Source organism: Typopeltis vanoorti, chromosome 13 (genome assembly GCF_054136105.1).
Source record: "Typopeltis vanoorti isolate ZY-2024b chromosome 13, IOZ_Tvanoo_1.0, whole genome shotgun sequence".
Classification (NCBI taxonomy): Eukaryota; Metazoa; Arthropoda; class Arachnida; order Uropygi; family Thelyphonidae; genus Typopeltis; species Typopeltis vanoorti.
In genome coordinates this window covers 90451351-90472705 of record NC_143561.1, presented here as the reverse complement: position 1 = coordinate 90472705, position 21355 = coordinate 90451351, and the positions used below count along the sequence as shown (strand labels likewise).

At 33.6% G+C, this 21355-nt stretch overlaps 1 protein-coding gene across 3 annotated transcripts in view; it reads right to left on the bottom strand.

Annotated features, from left to right (window-relative positions):
* Nucleotides 1-21355, bottom strand: part of LOC150100355 (uncharacterized) — a 358520-nt gene that overhangs the window by 20929 nt on the left and 316236 nt on the right. Inside the window, exon 18 of one of the 3 annotated variants that reach the window (XR_016549227.1) lies at nt 17914-17982. The exons of the other annotated variants lie outside the window; for them this stretch is intronic. The gene's annotated coding sequence lies outside the window, so the exon portion shown is untranslated. The remainder of the gene's footprint in view (nt 1-17913; nt 17983-21355) is intronic. 3 annotated transcript variants of the gene reach the window in all.

The following is a 21355-nucleotide window of genomic DNA, read 5'->3' as shown; positions in this document are numbered from 1 at the left end:
GGCCCTAAGAGCTCCCTCAAAATGCTTGACTCAATACAGAGGAGAGCAATTAGATTGATTAACAACCCATCGCTTACCAACTCACTCCCACCCTCACATAGGTGTTTAGATTCTGTGTGAGGCATTGTGTGTATGCTATAAATATTTCCATGGCAAACATTAATGTGAAATAGCATCAATAATCCCCCCACTCAGTACTAAGTCTGTTGGAACATGTGTTTCTCCTTTCCCACCCTCATTACCTGCACATGGTACTAACATACTATAGATTGATTAACCAACCTCTTATGTATGGGCTCAACATAAAACACTTTATATTATTTTACTTTTTATTCAGCTTCTATCCTGGTGGCTGTTTGGAGTTACTGCAGAAGCAACTAAGACTGACACCAGTCTATTATGCTTGTAAATTGCATATGATCTTCTGGCTGGTTTATGAGATAAAAATCTAAAGTTTCCAGAAGAGAAAACTGTCACCTCTGTATAAGATCAGCTAACTTATCTTCAAATGAAAAATTCCATATAAAGATTCTTTGCATCCTAGACAGAATTCAAGGTATGGGAGCCGCTACATTAGTATTTGTGTTTTTATATATATATATTGGGGCACTTAAGGGTCAAAGCTGTGTAACTTGAAGACCTCCATTTAGTCTTTTACAGGATGTGGAGAACCGACTAAGGATTCTGACCTAATATCCAAACATCATCTTGTGGTGCACCCTGTTAGGAGTGTATCCACATACCTAAATACTGCACAAAAAAGGATGGGCTGACAATTTGGGATTTAGCTGACAAAATTATATTCTTATTGGCTAAAACCATAATATAAAATGATGATATGCATGACAGGATTGTCTTGCCAACTGGGACATCATCCAGTTTCAGGTCCCCATGGTTTTCATCAGGGACCAGCGCGAACAGCAAAAAGTCAGCTACTGGAACAAATCCTAGAATACATCCAAATTCAACATCAGCAGATTCAAGATTGGTTCTATCAATCTAAGAAACACCAATGAAACAGAACTAGAAACAGAAAAGAAGAAAACAGAAAGAAATAGCACTAGCAGAAGAATTGAATAAGTTCTAGATCAACATAATGCAGGCTACAAAACCAAAGAAGACAAAAATAGATGAGATCTTTCTAAGCATCAAATAAAAAAAGGAGTTGCCAGAGTATTCAACACTAAATATAAAGATAATCTTGAATGGCAGGCTATATTAAGTAGAGGGATGTGGCCAAATATCAGAATGGGGAACTGGACAATGAGACTTATTTGTGCCTATGATCCCACAAACAGTTCTTGTAAGGAATAAGTAGAAAAAATTTTTCAAGATGCTAGAGAAGGCAGCTAAAAAAGTAAAAAAGGAAAAGTTAATCCTTATTGGAGATATAAACAGCAGAGAAGAATGCAATTAGCAGACAATGTTTGGGAAAATTTCGAGAAAAAAGCAAATATAATAATAGTGATAAAGTACTACCTACTGGATTTCTGTTCAGTGCATGAATTAGTTATTACTAATACTATTTTCCTGCATTAAAAATGTGCACAAATTCATAGAGATATAAGATGCAAGAAATGAGAAAGTTTCATTCACTATGTTATTTATATTCCCACTGGTTCAGGATGCAAGAGTATATATACACAGGATTTGAAATTGGAAATTATCACCATTTATTTTTGTGCAGAATAATTTCCTATTGAAAAGAAGAGTGTACAAGAAAGTTTTAAAATGAACCAAAGTTCAGCAGTTTTCGGACCTGAAATAGACTCAAATACACAAAGAGTATACAAGAAAAAACTGATGAGTTTGAAAACAAGAACCAAACTTTGAAGATACAGTGGCAAATCCTGAAGAAAACCTTGAATGATTCATTCAGAGAGGGATATGGTAAGATTGTCAGCAAAGATAGAAAAATCAGAACCGCATGGTGGACTCAGGAAATTAAAGAAGCAGTGATTGGGGGGGGGGGGGGGTATAAATAAAATATTCTAGTTGTGTGGAGTAATTACTTTGAGAGATTGCTAAATGACAGAAGTAGTGACAGCACAGCAGTAGAAAACACTCAACAGGAATACAATCAGAAAACATCAATACTTGAAGAGGAGACCTGAAATATGGAAACACTGCTGGAGTAGATGATATTCAAATAGAAATGCTGAAATATGGAGGTATAAAAGTCTTCAACTGGCTACAGTGCATAATTCAGAAAGCCTAGTCAGAGGGCTGAATTCCAGATGATTAGAGTAGAGTTTTCATAGTACAATCTATAAAATGGAAATAAAACAATGTGAGAATTATGGAGGTATTTCCCTACTGATTGTTCCTGATAAGATTTATGCAATTAAACTTGAGAATTGGTTTAGAAAAACCATGGATGGGAAGCCTGGTTAAGAAAAAGCTGGATTCAGGCCAAATAGAGGTTATCAGGATCAGATTTTTACTTGATAATGATTATTATATTTAAGATAAAAGTTCAGAAATCATGGGAATATAACAAAGATCTTTGTTTTGTAGATCTGGAAAAGATTTATGACAAGGTGCCAGTAGAAAAGCTGTTCTAAATGCTACAGTTATATGGCATAAATGAGACATTATATCAAGCAATACTTAGTCTATATTTGAGTTGTAAGTCAGCTGTGAGATAAGGCTGTACATTATCCTCACTATTATTCATCTGTGAATCTCTTTATAAAGGCAAGTGGTATTAAACTTGATATCAAAACTGGAGATGTCAATCTTTTTGCAGATGATGTTATACTTCTAAGTAAATCCAGTACAAGTCTGCAATATTCTTGGACTAAATGTGAATAACTGTTCTAATAAATATGGTATGAAAATCAGCAATAAAAAGACAAAGACAATGAAAATAGGCAGAAACATTGAAAACATCAACTGCATGCTGAATGCAGAACCCATAGAACAAGTAAAACATTTTAGTTATTTAGGCACAACTTTTAGTGAAGATGGCAAATTAAATATGGAAATAGACATCAGAATTAGAAAAGCTGGTATGGCAGGAAGTTAACTAAATAAATTATATAGAAGAAGAAAGAAATTAGTAAAAAAATTAAACTAGCTGAATACAAGACAATGTTAAAACCTATTTAAATTTATGAATCTAATAGCTGGGTTAGAAATAAAACATGAAGGCTGAAGGCCACAGATATCAGAGTTAAGAGAAGGATTACAGGAGTGAAGAGATAGCATCAATGGCAGTATCATATTAAAAATGAGGATGGCCACTTAAACTGAATGGAAAAGAAAACTTAGCAAAACAAGTGTTCTTTGCTAGGCTGGCAGGCCCAAGAGGAAGACCAAGATACAGTAAAAAGTGCCTTAAAAGAGTAAAATACAAAATCTGATGACATTGGAGTCTTGACAGATATAACAGATTAATTTGTAGGAAAACTGTCAATCCGAAGTTAGCCATGATGGAAGTTTTTTTATACAGCACTATCATAATATCCTGTACACCCTTCTGAAGGTCCATATCAGGAATTTCAAGAAGAAGACATATATATATATATATATATATATATATATATATATATATATATATATATATATATATATATATATATATTATAATACATTTTATATATAACATTTTTAAGCTTTGTGTTATGTAATAACAATACATTTCTGTGTTATGTATTATATTGGTTTATTAAGTTTTAAGAAGGGAGGGTGGCTGAAATGCTCTGATAAACACTTAGAACAAAAATGATATTAAAGCAACTGATATTACCACAAGAAAGAACATATCTTAAAACCCTTTAACTCCTATGTTTTATCAAATTGTTTTTCTTTTAGGATATAAAAGAAGAAATATAAAATATAAACCAGTTGAAAAGAGAAGGCCGGGTAAACCTCAAAGAAGGATATTAGATGGGTAATGAGAACGGAACAGAACAATATGGTCTATATCCATAATTAGTATTATGATGAAATTTGAAGACAAAGAGGTGCAGGCTGTCATCAAGTTTTAGTGCAAGAAAAGTCCAGAACTGAGATTCACCGAACTTTGTGCGAGACTTTAGAGAGCTGTGTCCCAGCATATCCAACAGTTGCCAGATGGGTGGCCAAGTTTAAAACTGGGCATCCTAAGACAACAGATGCCCTGGGGTCAAAAAGACCTTCCACAGTTGATGCAGTGCATGACATGATCCTTGACGATAGATGAATATCAGCCAGAAACTTGCTGAGACTCATGGGATATCCAGGGAACAAGTTGTGGTCATTATCCACCAACATCTGGATATGATGACGCTCTCAGCAAAGTGAGTCCCCAAATGTTTGAATGCCAACCAAAAGAGAGAACCGTGCTGTCAACTCAAGGAATTTTAGGTCATTTTAAGAAATCAGGTGCAAAGTTTTTGGCTCATATTGTGACTATTGATGAAACATGGCTTCATCACTCTGAACCAGAGACCAAACAACAGTCAATGAAGTGGAGACACAAAAAAAGTTCTGAACCCAAAAGTCAGTCAGAAGGGAAGATTCTTGCTATTGTTTTGGGATATAGATGGTATAATCCTTATTAACTACCTCAAAAAAAAGGTGAATCTGTTACAGCAGCAGTTTATTCAACAACTCTGGAGTAATTGAAGGAGATACTGAAGGAAAAATGCTGCAGGAAACTGAGCAGAGGCATGTTGCTTTTGCAGAACAATGCACCTGCTCACGAAACCCAACAGATGACACACAAATTGGGCTTACAATGTCTGCCTCACCCACACAAAGGAACAAAATTTACCACATTTGATGAATTCATATCTGAAGCTGAGGACTGTTTGTGCAACAAGGGAAAGCTTTTTATCTCAGAGGATTGCAAATGATGCAGCAGTGTTATACAAGTGTATAACACTTCATGGTGAATATGAAGAATAATGTGTAAGTTATAAGGTTCTACCTCATTTCCTTCATGGTGATTATCACAACTTTTCAACATATTCTCATACATAATGAACTGATAAGGTCATGTAAAGATAGTAGTTGTAATCAAGATGGAATGCCATACCAGCTGTGGTATCTCTTGGTTACAAGACCCCTACTATTTCTGTCAGGTAACTAAGGTGAAAAATGAAGTCAGCTAATAGAACCAACTGAAACTCAGTTGGTTCCATTAGCTGACAATATACAGATACCAGCATAAGAAGTATCAACAGAAGCCAATGATGGAACTAGAAGAAGAATAAGTTTTAGAAAGCATTTTGACTTAGTTTCAAATTAAATTAAAGTTGCCCTGAAGTGATATTAATTAATCTTTTATCCAAGTGTAAGCAAAAGTTTGTTTACACTTGGATATCTGAAGTATTTCATTACTAGTCATGAAGTATTAGGTTTACATGACTAGGTTTGCTGAAGTATCTTCATGGTTAGGCTACCTGTATAGAGAGGATGACCTTACATTAATCGCTTTAGTATCCCATAATGCAAAACACACTTCCTTTTGGATGTGTATAATGCTATGCATTGTGCACTGTTTGCTTATTATTAAGTATTATATTATTATTATTACGTAACCTCCAGGGAGTCCAAAGACTCATTGAGGGAGGGCATCTACTCTACACCTCTGTCTCCATCACTCCACAAACCCCAACTACCTTCACTGTCTACACCAACGCCATCTACCACCAACCACCACCACTAGTATTTCCACAGACAATCAATGACCACGGTGGGATTCGAACCCGCAGTCTTTGGATGAAGAGCAGATACACTAACCACTTGGCCAACCAGGCTGGCTTATACTTGGATAAAAGATTAAACAAGAACTTCTTTGCAAGATGAATTAGTGAAAGCACCATGGTGACATCACTGTTGTTACAGACACAAAGAAGACAAATTATTAACATTACTGTTAAATGAAAACTATAAAATGTATTTCAGCAACACTGATCAGAGAAAAGAAAGCAATAGCCTAGCGCTGAAAATTATCGATAAAATTATACAGTTTAGTATAATTCAAAATTACTTAAAAATAAAATCCATTATCATAACCCCAATAATGTTCTAAAATAAAAACTATAACAAATGTTATGTAATTGTAATGTCAAAATATTTAAAGAGACGGAGTAAACAAGATAAGCACTACGAACAATCTATTACTGGCGCAAACTGCATATAAACAATGGTGGAACTGCATGACGGACAGTGCTGCATTATGCTAATAGCTCGCATCTTACTATGACGTGCATATGGTTGCGCACATAGCAAATACTAGTAATATGATACTGTGGTAAACACAGTGCTGCTAGCGTCCTTCGCCCTCATAAGTGCTACAAAATGGATTTTTATTATTTTTTATACAAAATAAGAGAATTGTATAGGATTGTTGATGATAAAATTAAATATTACAAGCAAATATAAATAAATTAATAAATATATTTATATATCGATAAAAACTGGGGGGGGGGGGGGTGCTGCAGTTCCGCAGTGCCTATGCACGAGTGTTGTGTCCATTTAAATCCTCCATTACTGCATCTACATTCCTTCTGAAAATAAAATTTTCAGGAGGAATGTAGATGCAGCATATTGTTAATAGTAACAACTGATATTTGGATAGCAACTGCTTCTACATTTGTATTGAGTGAGATTTGCTGGAAAGGGGGTAATGGTTACCTATAAGGATAGCAACTCCTTAATTAATAGGTCCATTCTCGGTTCTGTCTTTATGAATGATGACAGTATTCTGTAATGATAATTCTATTTTTTCGACCACTGACTTTAATTCAATAATAAAATTAGACTGGGATATATTAGCTGAAGATTTTAATAACAAATTAAGCAGACTAGTTTCGCCAATGTCGCTGTTGGCTGGGCATACATAAGGTGATAAAAAACAGCTGAAAACAGCTCAAGAAAGAAACATAAATGAGCACTAAACGTTACAAATTCAAAAGACACGTTACATCAAAAACGCATGGAACATGTGTGATGTCAGACATTGTTATGCAAGTGCGTTCTGTAATTTGCAGCTGAGTTGAATTCTGGTGTGCTAAGCGATCTTATCAGGGTCTTCCATATGTCAGCAAGGATTATCCCTCGGTTCTTATTGAGGCTGCATTTTGAATGGATTACCACAGTAGCTTCTTCTGAAGTTTCGGTTACGAAAGTCTTCCTCTAAATATGGCATAGAACATTTGTCCCATTCAAGGATGTGATTGGCATTCGAGAAATGAAGGGCTAACCCGGAATTATCTTTTCTGTTAATATTAACATCTCCGATGTGTTCTTTTTTTCTTATTTCCAAACTTCTGGAAGTTTGTCCTACATAATTCTCGTCGCGACGGGAGGAATCTTTATCTGGTCGATTTCAATCGAAGGTGAGTTAGCCGATCTCATACGGAGGTAGCAGGGTTTTTTCTCCCGGAAACTCGGGTTTTTCATCCCGCATTGGCCCTTCAGAACACACGCAATTTACAGACAAAACATACTAGTTGTAGTAGTGGTGGAGGTGGGCGGTAGATGGCGTTGATGGAGATGATTCGTAGTAGTGGTTCGGTGTAGTGGATGAGACAGTTGTAGGTGTCCTCCCGCGATGAGTCTTCGGACTCCTTGGAGGTGTCAGGAATAATAATAATAATAATAATAATAATAATAATAATAATAATTTAAACCACAAAGTTACTCTTATTTTATATGGTTCGAGAAGTGTTGCAATCTTCTGTGAAACTATCCCAGCATAAGGAACGGCAATGGAAGATTTGTATCGAGTTTCTTTGGGTAGCTGTTGGAGAAAAGTATCTTTTGAATTCAATTTTTTGGATAGCCGTTGTCTTTCAGGGTTTCTTATATGTGAGTTAATTCATCCTTGAGAGTTTTCTCTTCTGTTATGATGCGAGTAGCTCTATTTTTGAGCATATGTATGATACTCAATTTTTGAGATATATGGTGTGAAGAAGAAAAATGCAGATACTGGCCAGTATGAGTCGGTTTGTTGTAAACCATTAGGTTAATATGTCCATCCACTTGTTTTGTAATTAAGGTATCTAAAAACCTTAATTTCCTATCTCTCTCAATTTCTAAGGTTAGCTTTATTTGTTGATAGAAAGAGTTTATCTTAGTTAAGAAATCATAAAGTGCTGCTTCTGTGTTTCTCCATATGATGAAAATGTCAACATATTCATCATATATGTTGAATATAGACCCAAAACCAACCGTTTGGTGGAGATATGTTGACATTCATCATATGGAGAAACACAGAAGCAGCATTTTATGATTTCTTAACTAAGATAAACTCTTTCCATTAAAAAATAAAGTTCACCTTAGAAATTGAGAGAGATATGAAATTGCCGTTTTTAGATACCTTAATTACAAAACAAGTTGATGGACATATTAACCTAATGGTTTACTACAAACCGACTCACACTGGCTGGTATTTGCATTTTTCTTCTTCACACAATATCTCTCAAAAGTTGAGTATCATACATATGCTCAAAAATAGAGCTACCCGCATCATAACAGAAGAAAAAACTCTCAAGGATGAATTAACTCACATATCAGAAACCCTGAAAGACAATGGCTATCCAAAAAATTTAATTCAAAAGATACTTTTCTCCATATGAAGCGAGCAGCTCTATTTTTGAGCATATGTATGATACTCAACTTTTGAGATATATGGTGTGAAGAAGAAAAATGCACATCATTGAATGGGACAGAAGTTCTACGCCATATTTAGAGGAAGACTTTCATAACCGAAACTTCAAAAAGCTATTGTCCCATTCAAAAGGCAGCCTCAATAGGAACCAAGGGATAATCCTTGCCGACAAATGGAAGACCCTGATAAGATCACTTAGCACACCAGAATTCAACTTCGTTGCAAAGTACAGAATGCACTTGCATAACAATGTCTGATATCACACATGCTCCATGCGTTTGATGTAATGTGTTTTTGAATTTGTATAACGTTTAGTACTTATTTATGTTTCTGACATTCTTTGTTGAATAGCTTGTTTTCATAAGCCTTACATTTTTTCTTTTTAGAGAATTGAGTATAGCCAGTATCCACCATTTCTTCTTCATCCAGAAAAATATCCAAGACATCAAATTATCTTCTTTCTAGAATACTAGATACATCTTCAGAGGGAATGGACGTATCCATGTCATCTGATGATGGTCCATCTATCATAAGGTCTTGAAGCATCTCTTTGACCCTCTGTGGTACATGCTCCATTTTTTATTATTATTATTATTATTAGTGGTTTTTAGTGTAGTGGGACCATCTTTGGCATGTCTTCAGGAGTGAGTCCATATTGATTTGTCTCCTTCATTTGGTCATAGAGATAGCAAGCAAGTCATATCATTCAGGGATGTTGCAAATGTGAGAAGACAGGATCGACATATGGGTTTAGATCCCTAGTGATATATATATATATATATATATTTTAATAGCTGCCTTCCCTGCATAAGAGGGTTTAACAGTTGATACTACTATTTTTGTGATATGCTGTCTCTTTGCTTTCTGTTAAGTGATGCATTGCTGTTTTTATTTTCTGGATCTTCTTGTCACCTTTTCATCTCTGGAATGTTCAAGAGTAAGCTGGATTGTCCCCATAACAATTAGGGCATTTTGGTGTCTTGCTCTTGCATTCTTCTTTTCATGGTCTTAACTACCACACTGGGCATAGATGGAAGGCCACAACAGGCAGTTTGTGAAGATAGCCCACTCTGACAGATGGTGTTGATGAAAGGATAATGTTCCTGGTAGGGACCAGGTGACCATCCCAAATAAATATTTTTCTTATGGCTGTTACTCCTCGATCTTTCATTTTGGAGCAGATCTCTTTGACTGGTATGTCAAGGGGATCCAAGTCCAATATTATTCCTTTGGAAAACTATTTTTGGGGGGTGTGGGTAACCATAATTGGTATTCTCCCAGATGGATGTTGCACAAAGTAACTTTTTTGACACTTCAATAAGTAGATCCCCTGAACAGAGCTTCTTTATAAACTTTGGAGATCCTGTCCATCCTTCTGGATAAAGAAGGTGACACTTTCCCAACAGGATGTTCCTTTGTTGAATGCATAATCAAGGAAAATGGTGTATTGATTGCAGCTGCTGATTTTGAAATGTAGCAAGTTTTTCAACTTGGTTATATTATAAATTAAAGATGCCAAGAAATTATATTCTTGGTTTCATCCTTTATCCAAGTGTAAGCAAACAAAGTTGGCATATGAAGTAATTTCATGGCGGGGAAACTTTTATATAAAGGCTAATGAACATCAATTGCCACGGTATCCCACAATGCAATGCAAATATCCTTACAGACATGTATAATGCTATGCATTATGGAAAGGGCCACTACTCAGACAGGTTTCGACCTTTTGAAATATATAAGTTTCCACTTATATATTTCAAATATATAAGTTTTGAAATATATAAGTTTCCACTTATATATTTCAAAAATATATAAGTGGAAACTTTTTGGAATATATAAGTTTTCACTTATATATTTCAAAAAGTTTCCACTTATATATAAGTTTCCACTTATATATTTCAAAAAGGTTGAAGTAATGCAGAAGTCATATTTTCATATACAAGTAGCCAAAAGGTGTCACACCTTATTATTAAAATACTCTGGATTAGAGAGAGAAATGCTGAAAGTTTTTCCACTTGGTTATATTAAAAATTAAAGATGCCAAGAAATTACATTCTGCTTCTTATTGACTTTCTGTTGGTATTTTTATGGTTTCATGACATGACTGGAGCTTGTTGAGAACTCTTAAGAAACAAAGAGAAGCATTCATTCTCAGGAGGAGTGAATTTCGGCACCAAGCACCCCACCCACCATGGAACTACAAAAGGACACCCACTCTCCTTACTGCGACACTCTTGACCCCTTGAAGGCAAGCCCACTAGCCAAATGATCCTGGCCAAGCCATCCAGGACCACCTGGATGGCCTGGCCAGGATCAAGATCATGTCTTGCCAAAGCAGAGACCAAAGTAGTGCAAGACTACCAGGATATCCTTTTCTGGATTTCCATGGGTCGCACATGGCAAACATGGTAACAGGGCATTGGATCTCAGTGATAGTGGTCTAGAAGAAAGAATAGTAAAAAAAGACTCAGGAGAAGTAGAGTGAGGAATGCAGAAAGAATAAGAATGAAAAGAGCCAGTACATCACTGTGAGGTCCCCTCAATCATGAACAGGTGCCTTACATGAAGCAGCTTAGATATACTGAATAAATGCTTTAATTTTATATACTATTTAAAAGTGGTTTTAATGTTGTAACTATTCTTTAAATTTCTAAGGTTTTTTTTTTTTTTTTTGGATAAATAAACCTTTAAACATAAGGGACAGATATGTCCTATTTAAATCTTTTATTAAGTAAGGGAAATGGTAACTGCAATATGAAATCATCAAGGTCATCTTGATAGATATCCATGGCAGGAGGAATGTAGATGTAGGTTTGAGAACAACTCTTTCATCTTTTATGAATAAAACATGCTAACTTGCATTATATTCTTATTTCAAGGCTAATTTTAAAATATCACAAAATTATATTAAGTAGTATTTCAAATGAACTTGCAGTTGAAAAATGAAACAAATTATTATTATTGTTATTTGTAGAGTGCTCATTTCAATAATAATGCTGTTTCTTTACTGCTGTAAAATAACCTTTCGTAAGTGGAAGCAACATAAATATATCTTCTTATTATTCCTTCCCTCCTTTATCCAACATAAATAAATCTTCTTCTTATTATTCCTTCCCTCGTTTACCTTGTGGTGTCTAAGATGCATCCTCAATACCTTGAGGATGCCTCCCGGTGTCCTATGTCTGTAGATGCATGTGTTCACAGGCCCATTTGACTGTTCTGGGGGGCAAAAATCTCTCTAACTCCGTATAAGACTGGCTAACTCACCTTTAGTCGAAAGAGACCAGATAAAGGTTCCTCATGTCACTGATGGGAATCTAACCAAGATCTTTCCGATCAAAGGGCTTCGCCTATACTGATGGAGGCTCATAAATAAACATATATATGATGAAATTATCTGAGACATGTTCTATACGGAATTGATTAAAATTTTATGTTTTTATAATTTTGAAGTATTCTAATTCCCCCCCTCCTGCTGCCACGACCGCTCATAGTAACTGAATTATAAATGTCTACTTTCTTCTAATTTCGTATTTCATACTTTTCACAGTATGTACACTTCACATTTGATATGATTAAAGATTTTTATATTATTATCTATAAAGCAAAGTCATCAAAGCACGTCCTTTAGGCAATCTGTGAAGTATTCTACAAAATTTGATTTTGAACAAAAATAAAAATAACAATCTTGAATTAAGTTCTTCGAGAGCAAATAAAATTTATTGTCGACTAAACAATTAGGCAAAATTAGAACAAAAAAATTTAAAAATGACACTGGTTTTCCAAGGTAATGCAATATTTAAGTGAAGAAAGAATGCAAGGATCTCTCATTTTGTCCTGGCATTAAAAATTGTACAATAAAAGGAGAAAGCAAAAATAAAAATTATTTCTTATATTTTTAGTCTATCCAATATAACTAAAAGTCCAGTTACCCAGCATAGAACCAAGGAACTGCATTTCTTGTTATAGACAATCATCAATTCCTTCTACTATCATTCTCAGCAGTATATTATTTTTGTGGATTTTGGGGAGCTCATATATTGCTGGTGGTCTCAAACAGTGTGGTATTATTTATTTATTTATCTATTTTTTCACATCTTCAGATAGCCAAGAACAAAACTCATTCAAATATTTTTTGTTTTTGATTCTCTTCATTGGACTGTACTTATCAGCTCTGCAAGTATATCTGACAGTAATAAGTTCATTTTTCAGATATCTTTTCTATATATAAAGCAGATATCAGGGTAGAACACAAAAATTCTACCTGCATCATCCACCATACGGAAAAACAAATCTTTCCAATCATGCTCAGAAGACATACCATAGGATTGATTGGAAAGGAACAATTATTACATCAAATAAAACCATGATATAAAAGTAAATTTAAAGCAGCATGCAAGAACTTCATAAAACAACTAAATTTAAACAAGAATAATTGTCTCAAAATTTCCAATTTTTTGTCAACATATATATATATATATATATATATATATACACACACATATATACAACCCTGACGACAATGAATATCTCAATACATCTTATCCAGGGTGGAATACTCACCTTTATAACTCTGCTACATGATTTTGTCTATGAAGACTACATCAGTCAGTTATGGTGTTTCATAAATTCTGCTACCTCATATTAGGATAATTCCATCCATCCACTCACTCACTTGTTTGTATCTTCAAACAGATCTGCTTACACTAAACCAATCTACTGAAAATTGATATTTGTAATCTTTGAGCCTCTGTGGCTCAGTCAGTTTTGACACAACCTATAGTTGATGAATATCATGTTTGAATCCCATCTAGAAAGGAAAGATGCTTTTATCAGGGCTTTACAACTGAAGGTGAGTTAGCCTCATATGGAGGTGGGTGGGTCCTCCTAGAAACTCTGGTTTTTATCATCCTGCAAGAAAGGCAAACTTGCCAGAACATACGTAATTGACAGCCATAATGCACTGTGCAGATAGGATTAACCACCCTGTCAGAGCATTAATTAGGTTTAAAGAATAAGCCAAGTTACTTGAAAGAGAAAGATGGAATGGAATATAGAATTTTAATGTCATTAAAGTTCATTTTATTTTATTAAAAATCCTAAATGGTAGTTGAGTCGATAAATTCTAATATAAGGAGTACTGTTCACTATTCGATCATGATATTTAGTGCAGGTGAAAAAGTGGATTAAAAATTTAATTTATTAAATTTTTAATTGTATTTCAACTTTCAAGTGTTAGGGAACATTGTATATACCAGTGACCTCAAGTGGCAGGGCCTTCCTAGTTGGATGGCTCAAGAGCTAGATGCCAGACTAAGATACCATAGTTCTCCATGTTGAGGAGTTTTGCATAAGGCTAGTTAACTTCAGCATATCATCACCATTATTATTTATTCATGTATGAATTAAAAAAAAATGTATATCTATATTAGAAATATGCATATAAAACAACTTACTGAAGCTAAGTTGCTTTTTTATATGCTAACTGGTGAATGTCAGATGGTTCACAAGTCTCATCTTCAAAAAGAATGTCACTTATGTATTTCCAAAAACTTTTTTTTTTTTTTTTTGAGCTTTCTCTTTCTGTGTACAAGTCAGTCTGAAAATGGCAAAAGCACTCACAGAACACAGATGTTCAAGGTCCCACCTATCTTGGATGACTTTCTTCAAGAATGGCAGTATTAGGAATGTGATCTTGCCACATATATCCAAACATTAACTGAAGGCATGGTGTCCAATGTCTGGAAACCCTATGTACAAGTTGCTTTTGCACATATGGTAACTAGTGGTTTTGTACCATTGTTTCCTACTTTAGTAGAAAATATTCTTATTCACCATTACATACATGTCATGTATATAATGGTGAATAAGAATATTTACCATTATAATAAAATATAATAAAAATAGACTGCACTGAATGAAAATTTTAAATTAAAACAGTGATCTTGCTGCATCCATTGTTATACTTCACTATCTCATGCACACACACTATATTAATAATATAAATAACTATATAATAACCAACTTATTCGTTATAATTAATATTAAACTAATAAATAAAAATTAATAAAATTAACTCAGCAAATTCCTGATGTATATCCTCATGAGGTGTACAGAATATTATGATAGTATGACATGAAAGTTTACATCATTACTAATTTCCTATCAACACTTTTCCTGTTATCTCTGGAATCCAAAACTGTCAGTTCTCATATTTCAGTCTTATAAAGGTGCCTCTTACTGTATTAATCTACCTAGATCTTAGTTGCCAGATCATTTTTCTGCCATCCTAGCAAAAAAAGTTGTTTTACTGAGCTTTCTTCTCCAATTATGTTTAAGTGACCATCCCCCCCCCAATGTTAGCTCTGCTCACACACACCTGAATGTGAACAATATCAATTTCCTTCCTAATATCATCATTTTTAATGATTCTGTCACTGATGCCATTTGTTCACTCCCCTAATCTTCCATACAACTTTGAATGTTTCATTTTTAACCCAACTATGAGATTCTTAAATTAAAATTTGAACACAGTCTTGTATATAGCTAGTTTAGCATTTTAACTAATTTCTCTCTTATTCCATATAAATTCCTACTGTAAAAATAATCATAATTTAAAATTCTGAATATTTTTACATTTTGTTTATGTTAGTATGTTTATTAGTTTTAGTTCATAACATGCATTGTCGGCACTTGTGATGTGCCTGTTACTGAAATTGTTTTGTCAAAATGAATTGTAAAGCAGTTAAAAATGTATGTACTTACCAGATTTGAATAGTTGTGTTACTTTAAACAAACTTATTGTAATTTAAAATATTAAGTTGTGTTTTATAAAGGCATTCTCTTGTCGCTAACGGAGACAACGTGTCAGCCATTATACTTAGTTCCTCACTTGCCACTTTCATGGAATGCGCATGCTTGCCGAGAAGTTTGATGTGCGATTGACAGTTGACAGAAAGCGTTCAGTATCGTAGTAATGAAGAGAAAAACAGGAGAGCGTTCGGAAGGAAATTAGAACACAGATCAGCAGATATTTAGATTCAGAAGAATTTGAGTTTTTTTATGTGACAGTCGGAGGAAAATCAATAGTATATTCTGAAAAAAGGAATTGTGGAACTATGAAGTTTCAAAGTGGAATAAGTATTGATAAATAAAAGAAAATATTGCTATAGATGTTTTAAAAGGAATATTCAAGGAAACGCTAATTGGAAGATTAGTAGTAGATTCCGAAAAGGGAATCTTAGAACTGTGAATTTTTTTAAAGTAGAAGAGTTAAGACTGTCAATAAGCATTAGTGAATAAAAGAAGAAAATTGCTATTTACGTTCCAAAGGAATGTTCGAGAAAACTGTGATTAGGAAGTTTCATCTGTCTTAAGGATGCCAGATCTAACTATTATTTCTACTAAAAAGAGACAGAATTGAGTTAGGAAGAATTAATGTGTGCTACATAAGTGATGATAAAGGATCCTATGAAAATAAAGAATAAAGTCATGTATCTTCATAAAAGGGCCTTGACAGAGAAAGAAACTGGCTATGAACATTTTGTCATTGTGAAAAAAAACAAAGTGTTTAGTCTAGTCTTAAGTGTAAGTTTATTTTTAAAAGGCCTTGGATCCAATTAAATTTGTAGTTAGTTATATAATATTGTTTGAAGTATATATATATATATATATTGTTTTTGTTTTATTAAATGTGTTTATTTTGTATTTTGGTCTTGAGTCAGTGATTTATTTGGATTCTGAAAGAAATAGTAAAAAAGAGGCCATTGCACCAATCGGAGTGAACCCTTGTGCATATATAGGTACATTCGGAAATAAAAATAAAACTAATTGTTGAACAGAGATCATCTCTATATAAACATCTCTAAATATAATAATTTCTCTTTCTTTTTTAACACTATCATACCAGCTTTGCTAATTCTGTTGTCATTTCCATATTTGATTTGCTGTCCTCACTAAAAAATTGCGCCTAAATAGCTGAAATTGTTCTACAGGTTCTCCAATCAAGATGCAGTTGATGTTTTCGATTTCTGCCTATTTTCATTGTCTTTAACTTTTTATTTTCATACCAAATTTATTACAGCAGTTATTCAGTTTAGTCAGGGAATCCTGCAGAGTTGTAATGGATTTATTTAGAAGTATAACATTAAAAAACATATCCAATTTTGACATCCGGTTTAATGCCCTTTCCTTCATAATGTGATCCATACAGAGGATGACCCTAGTATAGCATCTGATTTTATATCAAATCATCTTCCTGTATCTCCTTCCATTCTAGCTGCTGACTTATAACTCAAATATAGACTCCATAGCACTTGATATAACGTACCACTTAATACCATACAATTACAGTGTTCTGTAGAAAAGCTGTTTACATTTTATCTGAAATGGGGAACTTTGCATAATATGAATAAATCTGCATTGGTTTTCAGTGTTCAAAATGATACAACTTAAGCCATGTGAATATTGTAAGTTTTGTTCATTATTAGAGGAAAACTTTTACTGAATCAACATTTGCTACATTAGCAGAGTGTGATGTATCCCATTTCATTCCCTTAGATCAATGTTTCCCAAACTGGGGTCCACAGGATAGTTTATTTTCATTAAACTTTATCTTATCATGTTGCTCACACCTGGCCTAATTGATATGTTCATATTCTTCAGAATATCTCCATTTATAACAGTATTGCATTGTCATAAATGACACATTTAGTGTTGTAAAATTGTAATTTATTACTTCATCTTTATGATATGTAAAATATAAAAAATTTCCATTTTGAATTTTATGAGGGCCACAGTGAATTAACATTTGTTACAGGGTGGTCCTTGACATTAACATTTGCTACATGGGGTCCACGACAGGTTGGGAAACACTGCCTTAGATATACAAGGAGCATTAGACTAAGGAATGGCAATCACTGACAGAAAAATTGTGACTAACAAAGCTGGATACTGCATCATAATATTGCTTCAGCACAATGGTATTCATTTCTTGTCAATTTGGAATTCTTGATTACCTTTTTGTTTTCAGGTGAAATAAGCAAGAGATGAAGTGTATAGTCTAGTGAAGAAATTTACAGAAAAAAGTACTTCGGAAAACTTAAGGTTAGCAAAATTACTTTCAGTAATTTGGGGCATTATGCAAATACTTTATTACAAGTAAAATGCAGCTTGAAACGCAGCTATTCAGTTCATGACTCTATTGTGTAGTTTTTATAATGGCTAAATGAAATAACTCTTGATTTTGCAAAGTATTCAATACACATGTAGTCCTGGTCATTAAAAATAGTTAGCTATACAAGACTTACCTCTCATGTTATTCTTTTTTCCACAATAGTTATACATTATAAACCAACAGATCACTGTCTGCATTCTGCCTAATACAAAACTAAAGTGATATTACCTAAATGACCAAAATTAGCAACACATCTACACATAGAATAATGGCAATTTTAATAGTAAAATTAATTTGGATTTTTGTAGTATATTTATTTTCATATGGCATAAATTATTTTCTGTAATATACAATGTGTATGATAGAAACCTACTTTTTACAATGTGTATATATTAATAGCTTGTCAAAAACAGGTGCACAGACTTCTTTTTTTTTGACAGTAAACACTACTGACAAATTCATGTGATCATTATGAATTTTCATTATAATCACATGAATGCGAAAAAACAAAAACAGTATGTCATTGTTTGTATATGTAGGATATTGTAGTCATCATTATGGAAGACAAATGGCATGTAAATACACATTTTGTGTTAAATTTGAAATATCAAAAAATGTTATGCACTGGAAAGCATATAAAGATGTTTACAGTCAATGGAACTTTTTCCTAAGCGGGTTAAGCATTTTAAGGAAGCCTTTGAAACTATCACCATTGAAGAGTATCAAGTGATAATAACAAGACTTGAACGTTATGCAAAACTGTACATCCAAGTACTGAACACTTGAAACCAGCAAAAGTTAGTGAGGTCCTGCAGATATGAACTTAAGCTTCACTGAACATTCAAAATCTGGTTTAGAAGTTAATGAATAACCAGGACACTAATACATACAATGCAGCAAACAAGAGGCACCACTGCCGACAGTGGAAAGACATTATCCATCACATCAATCTTGAAATATTGTGTGTGCGCGTGCGCACATGCACACACGCAGAGAGAGAGAGAGAGAGATGTGATATATGTTTATCAATATCCCAGTGAAGTTCATGTTGCATATGGGTAAGAAATAGTGTACTGAGTGAATTCCATCTCCACATATCTTAAAGTGATACCAAGATGCACTGCTTCAAGTTACCATTTTTTTTCAGGAACAGAAAGAATGCTGTTGGATATCGGGTGCATATGCATGCTCATAGAATGCTTGTTTATCCCATCTTTTACTCTCAGGAATTTTCTAACAGCCAACTCCTATTCTTTCCAGATAATTTTGATTAACCAACTATTTATTTTAACCATTTTGTGCATATGTGTTTTTTGATGAAACTGTCCAACATTGTTGCTATTTCATTTATCATTATTATTTGTTTCATATGGGAAAACCTCACTTAACGCGAATATGATATGCATGATAATCAGTTATCGCGCCTGAGTGAAATGATGCTATTTCCCGCTTTAAGCGAGTGATTAATCAGTTAACGCGATTTGTTTGCGTTATACAGAATTTTTTGTTGACAATCTGCAGTGAGTGGAAAAGCTGGAAGTCATTAAGAGACATGAAAGTGGCACTAGCAATACAATGATTGTGCAAGACCTGAGACACAACGAGTCTATAGTTTGGACTCTATTAAATAAGAGCAAAGAATACAAAGAACAAGTTGCTACGGCTTCTTTAAGCATGAAGAGGAATGTGAAAGCTTTACTGCGAGTTTAGGATGATTTGAGTTTTAAAAATAGAATTGAACTGCATAACATAAGAATAACTAGGGAATCTGCTAGTGCTGATAAAGATTCTGCAGCCAAGTTTCCTGAAGAATTACAAATCATAATTCAGGAGAGTGATTATGACAATCAGCAAATATTCAACATATGCCAACAAAAACTGAAGCACCTCAACCAGGATATCTAAAGATCATCTTACACGCTTTTATTAAGAGGCAATGCAGAAGGTGACTTTAACTCACACCTACGTTAGTTTATCATGCATAAAATCCAAGATCTAACATTATTGAAGAAATCAGCACAATTGGAAAAGAACTTGGATTTAATGAACTGGATAATAAAGATGCGAGAAAACTTCTCGATCCCTAATGAACAGTTAAGTGGGAATGATTTCCTTCAACTAGAAGAACAGCATACATATGAAGAAGAAGATAAGAAGTGCAAACAAGAAGAGAATGTTACGACTAAGAAGCTAACTGCAAAAGAACTTGAGCTGGTTTTCAATCACATTGAGAATGCTAAGGAAATTTTGTTTGATGCTGATCCTCATATGGAACGAAGCTTTGAAGTCCGCTGAAATCTTGATAAAGCAATAGGCAGGTATCACAAATTGCATGACAAGATGAAAGTCGAGCATGATTCAAATATCTTTACTTAATTTTTTTGTAAAAAAGTAGCTCAATCAAATGTTTAGACATTAAATAAAAATTTAAGCAATTGATGTTTAATAACTTTGATGATTTTAATCCTCTAATATAGCTTATAATTTATAAATAATGATGGATGAATTATTCCAATTTTTTTTTTTGTATTTGCTTAATGTGATTTTACTTAGTACGCATTAATTGATGGATTAATTAATCACAGTAAACGAGATTTTCCTGTATTTGCTTTTGACCATGTGAAAAACTGAAATTATTCTTGTCACAAAATATTCTGTGGCGTCTTCAAAATCTTCACACACACACACACACACACACTATCCACCTAAAACAAACAATTTACTTTAGTACTGAAATTGTTTTGTGTAGTATGTGCTATAATGTATGCTATTTAGTGATTTATGATTTATAAAATTTTTATGAATTTTTCACTTAGTTTTCAGGCTAATGTGAACTTAGGTCTTAATTTATCACACTAATTACTTTTTATATTAGAGTTATTAAATAACATTAAATCATTAAAATTACTAGAATAAAAAAGAAATATGATTTGTCATTATTCATTTAAAGTAGTTTTAATTTCAACCATGGAAAGTAATAAAAGGTAATAAAATCTATTAGTACATTAAGTACCATGGATTGTCTAGGGGGTTAGATAATCCAGAAACTATTCCAAATATCAAATGCGGAATTTCTTTCAAATCCTGCAAACCTCCATTAAGCAGGGTGATAGACACTCAGCAAAAAAATGGAAATCATCTACAGACTTGGCAGTGGGAGTCAAATTCATAGTTTACTAGTTAGAGAGTGGACATAGCATCTTAGCCACCCAACCTGGTGAATTAAGCCTGAAAATGCTATCACTTTCAGAAACTGTCTCTTAAGATAAAGATCAGTTTTCACTTGTCTGGCCAAAAATGGATATTTTTTTCTTTATTCTATTATAGTTTAGGTCACTGAGCTTCTATGAGGAACTGGCAGTTGCAGTGTTAGTAACTCTCAAGATAAGAGGTAACTATAGAAACAAGATATGAATAAAAGAAATTTCCACATTGCTGCCAGATAATGCTGCACTTAGTATAAATGCTGCTCTGCTAGGTGTAGATAAAGTAGAATCTGCTTAGTCATTTTTTGCTTATTTCCAAGTTGTGGTATGCATTTATTATACATGACAAGAAGTTATATTCTTGTTTAT